The following is an 8409-nucleotide window of genomic DNA, read 5'->3' on the forward strand; positions in this document are numbered from 1 at the left end:
TGCTGGTAGTTTTATGCAGGGATTACCTTCCTAGGCTGAAGTTCTAAAACACAGTTGTTCCATTAATAAGTCATTTTTATGTGATAAAACTATTGAAGGGAACTGGCTAATTTCATGTGGTAATAATTAGGTCTGTTCACTAATATTGCAGTTTACTTCCATCTGGGCATGTGATAGAACAGCACTTCTCTTTCATCTTCAAGTTAGGAGTGGCCTTATGACTTGATTTGGCCAATAAAATATGAGTAGAAGTTCCAGGTGTTGCTTCTGATAGAAGACTTTTAAGAACCTGTGGGTGATTCACCATGTTCCCATGTGTTTGATGAATGAATTATGAGGATCCTGTAGATGACAGGGGCTTTATGAGCCTGGGTCCCCGAGTGAGGAAGATGTAAAGTAAGAGTCTTTTATTGATCAACTTGGGCACAAAGCATTAGCAAGAAATAAACCTGTATTCATTTCAGGACCCGAGATTTTAGAGTTGTTTGCTATGACTGCATAACCTAAACTATTATAACTGACTAATATATTTTGTATTTACATTAAACACACAAAAGTCTTTGCAATAGGACACTGCTCTATGGCATCAAACTGTAAACTATAGTTAATGAATTATTCATTGGTGTACTTGATGGAATCTTCCACTCTGATAATACACACACACACACACACACACACAAAGTCAAATCAAGCCTTGAGTCCCTTTCCTTATGGTATAAACTGGAACAATAGTTTACTAGTTACTCCATGATGCTTTGTATTTTGGGGAGCATACAGTGAAATACTGTATCACATTCTTCAGGGATACATGAGTCACAGAAAATGTATGCGTGGTCTAGAACATTTCCAACAGCTTCAAAGAAGAGAGTCAGGTATTTGTATATGTGCACTCTATATAAACTGTGATTCATGGTTAATATTAACATTAATCATATCAACTGCATATTACCCATCATTTGCAGGGAGAAATAACATTGATTAATGTTTTCAAACACTGCGTAGATCTTCACGTGCATCAGCACACCTAACCAATTAGTACTTCACTTTGCTAATCACATGTGCCATGTGTTCTAGGTTAACATTATTTGGATAATATTTAACATTAAGTTTTTTTATCATAACAATTACTATGGGTCATGTCAAAAGTTTCCAGTGTAAAGATTAACAGAGACGTTTTAATTTTACCAAGATAATTCAACAGGTGTTTTTATGTTATACTTTATATCCTCTTTGCAGTATACAGTACTCTAGACAAAGATATTGGGGGTAGATGAAACAGGTGACTTTAAATTCTTAAGTTTATTGATGGTCATAGAATTTCCAGCTGTTAAAGATATTTTCCTAATTATTTGAAATGCTATAGTATATATTCTTGATGTTAAAAATTTCTATAGTTTCTAATGGTCCTCAAGTTACTATTTTTGAATTCAAAAAATATATAACATAAATGAGAAATTCCCCATAATCCAGCAGTCACCAGGCTTTGTCTAGGCATTTATATACCTGTTCTTGCTTTATATATTTTACATGTAAAATATGGGGCAAAAAGAATTTATATAAAGGCAGTTACAAGTTTTTCCACTGGTTTTTATTGAGGGAGAAGTAACCAAAAGATCAAATTAGGTGTTATGATTTTTAACAATGATGGGAACTTAATGCATCAGTAAAATTATGAACCAGATACTACAGTTATTAGTCTACCTATGACTAGTACTAACTACATCTGTAGTTAACAGTATGGATTACAGAATCAATACTCGAATCAGAATCTCTACCTATGTGACAGTGGTCATGATTACTGTTTTCCTTGTGCCTCAGTTTCCTCCTCCATAAAATGGGGATAATGGTAATATAGGAAGCCTTCGTTTGGCTCTTGTGAAGAATACCTAAGTTACTCTATATAGAGCTGTAGAATGATGTCCAGCACACAGTAAGTCAATAAATTTAGTTACTATTATTGTTTGCTTTAAATTATTAATACACATTTCCCCAGCGTGTTCAACACTTAATTCACCTCACTCACTCTGGTGCCTCTTCTCTTCCTACGGACATTTCAGGGAGTCTTATGGATATGCGATGAATCGATTACGTTTCTATTTTGAGACATTCTGCCACTTTAACAACAACCAAACACACACACACACACACACAACTGCTTTTTAAAATTTGAAAGTAGTTGTTAAGGCAAAGAAAGAAAATGACTATATGTCATTAAATTTAAATAACTTCAAAAATCGGATAATAACCAGATACGGGTAGCACATGCTCTACATGCTATAAAAAGTATTGATAGAAGTTTTGTAATCCTCCCCATGTCCATAGGTGGATGATGAGGTGAAACAGTACATCAGCTGGTAAATAAAGAAGTGCAGAGATAACCAGAGTGAGATATAAATCTTTGATTCAGAAAACATTGATGAAAGCATTTAAGAAGACCACCTGACTTAAACACCTCCTCACACGTCATGCCTCTGTAAATATGTGACTTCTAGGGCATCCTGTTCCAACTTCCATGTCTGGCCCAGAATCCTTTATTACACATTCTTACAGAAATCCTTCTTTTAGAACTCATGGCAATTTGTAAATAAACATTTATTTGTATAATCATTGTATTGAAGTCTGGCCCCTGTGCTGGCAGGGCGCACTCATCTTTCTGCTCACCAGTGATCCCCAGTTCTTTGCCCAGCACTGGAGGCGAAGGGCCTCTCAAGAAACAGAGACAGCACAACTCTCCCAAAACTAGAGGTAGGGGACTTGAAAGGAAAAAGTCGTGTCAAATCCCCCAGGTGAGATAAAAGTAGTGAGACAATGCTTTTTCTAAAATAAGTAAGAGAAACTAGAAAACTGGAACAGGTGAGTCAGTTCAGAAAGGATATATGTATGTGCCATAGGATTTATGCCTTAATAACCATCAACGTTTTATATAGACTCGGAAAATTCAAATTCACTTTCAATAACAAAAACGATTGTGCCTGATGGCATGCAACTTTCCTGACTACAGCACTGTGCTCTAACACACCCAAAGAAAGATGGAGCCCTAATTTGGCGTGTGGAAGAGTGTAACCACTGAAGATAATTATTTTCATGTCCAAAGATCACGTTTCCATATAGTTCAGTTGGATTGTATTCTCTTTTCACATATGATGTGGAATAAGTGAGCATTTGAAGTATGTACACTGAATTTAATTAAACTGAAAGACAAGACTTAAGGAAATCTATGAATGTCAAAATAATTTTGAAACATTATGTGAAGCAGAAATTAAATTTACTTGAAAAAACAACAGATGAAGACCTAAGAGAGACATCTGTCCAATAAAATGAATATTATAAGAGTTCCATGATAAGTTCAAATGAGAAGTAATTCTCTAAATATGTGCAGTTGGACTTTACCCCATTGAGACCTTTCTTCACATCATGGTTCATTTAAAACAAGTGGATATTTTTACAGTATTTCAGCTTAGAACTAATGAGAAAATGTGATTTCAGTCTTCATTGCTACACAACTTTGCCTAAAGTACATACAATTGGTGAAAAGGCATGACATATACAAACACTCGCAATATAGCCTGCTTTTAATCACTGAGAGTTGAAAGAGAATTGCATAATTCTTCTTTTAAAACTGCCTAAGCTCTTGTCAGTGTGATTGAATTAAAGATGATTAAACTCGCTCAAAATTTCTGCAAGATGGTGTTTGGAAGAAAATGATGGCCCTGCTTTGAGCAAAGAACAGACTAATACCTTACGAAGTTTAAAATTAAGTGCAAATTTAGAGATTCGGCTGCCTGCTTTATAATTTACTTTGCTGATAAATCTTAACTGCTGAAAATCTTAACTTTGCTGATAAATACTACTTTAATCTATAATTGTTGTAGGAAACGGTCAATTGTGGCAAAAGGAAATGACTCAAAGGATACTTGCCGTAATTATAGTATTAGAAATTATAGTATTAGAAAAAGTGTTAATGGTCCTAAGGGCGTAGCACACAGTTAAGAGGTTCATCTTGGTAGAGACGTGGTCAATATATCAAATACAGAAGATTTTAGGTCTTATTTTTATGAAAAAAAAATATGTTGGTTTAGAGTACATCAAAAGCTCAACTAGGCTCTAATATTTAAAACTGTACGACCTTGGGTAAATTACTCCACCTCTCTGTGTCTGGATTTCCTCATCTGTAAAAGGTGGACAGTATTATTACCTACTCTTTATGGTGGTGTTAGAATTAAGTGAGTGACTAAAGCTAAAGTTCATAGAACTGTGCCTGGAGGGCTGTTTTTTTCCTAAAGTTTCTACCTTTGGAATAAGCAAAATAAGTCCTTTTTGTAAAAGAAATTAATAATTAGGCATACGTCAACAATGTAGGTTACTGATACGTTTGAATGGAAACACAAGACACATTAAACACCAAGCGATCATAACAGATAAACTTGAACAGAAACATCAACTCAAAAGACCCTTTTTTAGAGCAACAATGAACCTAATGGCGGTGAACTTCACTGCCAGAGTACATCCAATACCCCTCACCCCGACTCAAGTTCTACACTTACCTTCTCAAAACCATACCCCAATCTCGCCAGAGGAAAGTTTTACTACCAAGTCCCGGGCATGGTACCCCTGAGCCCAGCCCCGCCATCCCTCTTCTCTGCCTGGCTTTGGTCTTCTGATAGACACCTCGCCACCTCCCACTCCGGTACCAGAACGGACCTCGCTTCCGCCCTCTGTTCAGAGGAAAACTCCAGAGTGGGCAACAGGCTATAAAAGCCGGAGACACTCACCGTCCGCCCCCCCGCCCCCCGCAGGGCGCCCCCTCCCGCCCGGCCCGCCGCCCCGGCACCGCAGTGCATTGCAACACGCGCAGACGCCGCCGGCGGGAGAGGATCCCACCGCGGATTTCCCGGTCAACAGTAGCCCCCCAGAACTCTCCCCACGTGAGTGTCATCCCTAATGGAGGTGGCCACGCCACCTCCCAGCAGCTCAGCCCGCGGGGACCACCGAGCGAGCAACCGTGACCACAAAAACAACTCAACCCGCGGCGCGAGCGAGCCGGCTGCCCTCGCCCTCCCGGGAGCTGTGCAGCGGCGACGGCAGTGGCGGCGGGGGCTGCGGCGCGGCCCGGCCTCGGCGGGAGGCCGACATTTACCTGCGCGGCCCCGCGCCCCCGGGCCGGCCATCCTGCCGCAGCCGCTCCCGCCGCCCCGCGGGCCCGAGGCGCCGCCCGCCGCCGCCCGGGGAGGCGCCGCGCCGCAGTCCCGGCTGCGGCGTCCGGCACATGCTTCGCGCTCCCGGCGGCCGGCGCCCGCGCACAGGTGGGAACCCCCGCGAGTGGGCGTAGGGGCGATTCCCTCCCTTCGCCGCGCTCGCCGCCCGCTTCCACTCTTGACTTTGCCGGGTGCGTGGCGCCTGCCCTTGCTCCGGCGGCCGAGCCTCCTCAGCCCGCGCCCCGGCGCCGTGGGCTGCTGCGGTCCCTGCGCAGCTAGGGCTGCGCGTCACCGGCATCTCCCGCCCGGCGGCTGGCTCCGCGGCACCGGGCGGCCGGGGTCAGCGCGCGGCAGCCGGGCCCCGCGCCCACCCTCGCCCGCCACACCGACCCCGTCCACCCCCGCGCCCTCCCCCACTCCGGAGCTGTCAGAGAAGAAAACGCCTCGCACACACCTTGGAATGGACGGGCGCCTCAGTCACCGACTCGTCAAACTCTTAGAAGGTGTCCACCGGTCTGTGGGGAGGTTTGGGCATGGAGTAGGAGCCGCTTTCTTATTATTTAATAATGTTGGAAGTGCCCGGTCCGCTGCCAGAGTTGTGGGTCATGTGGGCACAGCAGAGGCTGGCTGCTGCCAGTACCAGGGTTTCCTGAGGATCCTGAAACTATGATCTCATCCTCCTCATCCGCCTCCCCCGCCCCTCTCTCCGCGGGCGCGCACGCACAGCACACACACATACACACACATGCACACACACGCACACATACGCTCCCACGGCATGCACTATCCTCCTTCCTGGACCGAAATATTCTTCAAGGGAAATACGGTGTTCACGCTCTTCATTGAAAAAAAAAAAGGAAAAAGAAAAATCCTTCTGGAGAAAGATTTTCCTCTTTCACAGCTTGATTTATGTGCTTTGTTTATTTCCTACAGTTGGCCCTCACACGTGCAAGGGAGCTGAACAGAACCTCAGAATTAAAATTAAAAATAATCGTCCTCTTATGTCGACCCAGATTTTGGTCAGAACCCAAGACTCAAACAGTACAATTTCAATTTAAAACAGAGGCAATAATATGCCAGGTTTGAATATGGAATAGTAATACCATCTGAGATGTGTGCAGTGGGTTTCTTTCCCAAGCCGCGAACATCTCCCAAACATTACCTCATTTATTTGCAGAACATCTTTGCAGAGGAAGAGGATGAGAAGGCAACTAGTACTGTCACTTCAGAGATACAGAAGCACAGGGCAGATAACATGACTTATCCAGGTTCAAGTAAGTCAGTATGTCACTATAAACATTAATTGCACAGCTACTCACAATTTGCCAAATTCACTATAATCAGTTCCTGGAAACTTAAGGTACTGAAAAATAATGAAGATATTTTTGATTATTTTTAAATGACCTTCTGCCTAAGATCGCAAATTAGTTAATTAATTTTTCTCTAGTATGGGTTTTCATAGAATGTTCTCTTGTGTATTTGTATATATCTCCAGTTTCACGTTTCCATTTATTTTCTTTCTTTAGTTTTTCCGGGGCTGTTTTATGTCTGCATGTCCCTGTGTGTATTCATATTCATTTGAGTGTTTTAAACTCCTTAGCAGTAACAAGCAATTTCAGTCAATGTTTTGGGGGGTAGTCACCAATTTCATAATGATGTCTGTATTTCATTCAGTCCTCTTTTAAGTGCCTGGTGTGTATGAAGAGCTGTGCTCTTTTGAAGGGTATAAGGGAATTTAATACATGGAACCTGTCCTCCATTAGTTTACATCTAGTTGTTGAGATGATATATATATACATATATATGTATATGTGTATATATGTATATATATGTATATATATATATGCACTGAATGATCTGTAGGTGAAACACTTTATTATTTTTAGTGTTATAAATTATCACAAAGAAAGTACAAGATACACTCCTTTTCTTTTTACCTACTTAGTTTCTGTTCCATGTTAAAATTACTTCATCTGTCTTTGTGTTCCAGATTTCATCTGTCTTTGACCTCCACAGTATCTCAATGGCCAAAGTAATACATTATTTTGCCCTTCACCTGCACATGCACTGTACTCACATAAACACTAAATGGGAATTTTTTTTATGTTGTAAAAGTTCTCACAAAGAGCACTCTTGGATAGCATTTGTGCAGGTGTATATAGGAAAATTCAGCAGCTAACCAAAGAAGAGAGGAGAGGAAAAATGTTGTGAGAGAGAGAATAAGTCAAAGAGAAGCAGAGAAAGGAGGTGGGGGAAAGGGAAGAATAAAAGGGTATTAAGAAGTTACAGGAAGAGGGAGAGAAGAAGGGAAAAAAACAAAAGAAGAAAAAGAGGATCAAATTTCAAGTGAAAGCTAAAATTTTCCAAATTTTGCTTCATGGAAAACAGATTTAAGAAATCATAGACTTTTGTTATCATTACTTTTTGATAAGCTTATTGGAATTTAATGGTAAAGAAACCAGGTGTGAGTTCTGCAGAGGCTATCCTGAGTGATCTCAATCTTCATAATTCCATACAGCGTCCACTAGAAGAAATAAATAGACTGACCTGTCAATATAATGGAATAATAAAAATGACAATGGAATCAAATAACCATGACATAGTTAAAATTTCTAAGAAGAAATTAACACTGAAATTCAGGGAGGTATATGGGAAACCAAAGGCAAAGTTATATTAAAATAGGCAACAGAGCTAGGCTTGCAATATTTAAAGGAAAATAATAATAACATCTTATATTTTTAAAGCACTTCTGATTTTTCAAAGTGCTTTTCATAAGTCTTTATTAAGCCTAATAATAATTAGAGGTGGGCATCTCTGTGGGTTTCATTTTAAAAGAATATAATAGTCCTCCATAGTTTTACACACGTTGAATGGAGAAGTGCTGAGCACTGTCACTCATGGTTTTGGAAATATTTATATTTTGTGATCGGTCAGCCCTAAAGATGCTGCTTTGTACACCTTCCTCCAATCCTTCTCATAAACAATTCAACTAGATGGATTCCTGGGCATAGATCACAACGGTGATTTATAATCTAGGATTTTACACATGATGTTGGAATTAAACTAGAAGCGTTGGCATGTAGCGGAGTCTGATGGCTTTGCCGTATTTCTGGGAGATTTCTACACAAGGGTTGGAGGCCTGAATTGAGCAGCAGTGTTATCGAGAGCACTTTCCTTTTGATCTGCATACTCTTGGCAGCATTTGTTTTAATTA

The 8409-nt window shown here is 40.9% G+C and overlaps 1 protein-coding gene across 27 annotated transcripts in view; it reads right to left on the minus strand.

Moving 5' to 3' along the window:
* Positions 1-5868, minus strand: part of DTNA (dystrobrevin alpha) — a 391558-nt gene extending 385690 nt beyond the window's left edge. For 10 of the 27 annotated variants that reach the window (XM_067699356.1, XM_067699351.1, XM_067699358.1 and 7 more), the window contains exon 1: positions 5650-5868. The gene's annotated coding sequence lies outside the window, so the exon portion shown is untranslated. The remainder of the gene's footprint in view (positions 1-5649) is intronic. The other 17 variants (XM_067699363.1, XM_067699362.1, XM_067699360.1 and 14 more) reach the window with 4 other exon arrangements.
* Between the last annotated feature and the right edge of the window lie 2541 nt (positions 5869-8409).

The sequence above is a fragment of the Pseudorca crassidens genome, chromosome 12 (genome assembly GCF_039906515.1).
Source record: "Pseudorca crassidens isolate mPseCra1 chromosome 12, mPseCra1.hap1, whole genome shotgun sequence".
In the NCBI taxonomy this organism is placed as follows: Eukaryota; Metazoa; Chordata; class Mammalia; order Artiodactyla; family Delphinidae; genus Pseudorca; species Pseudorca crassidens.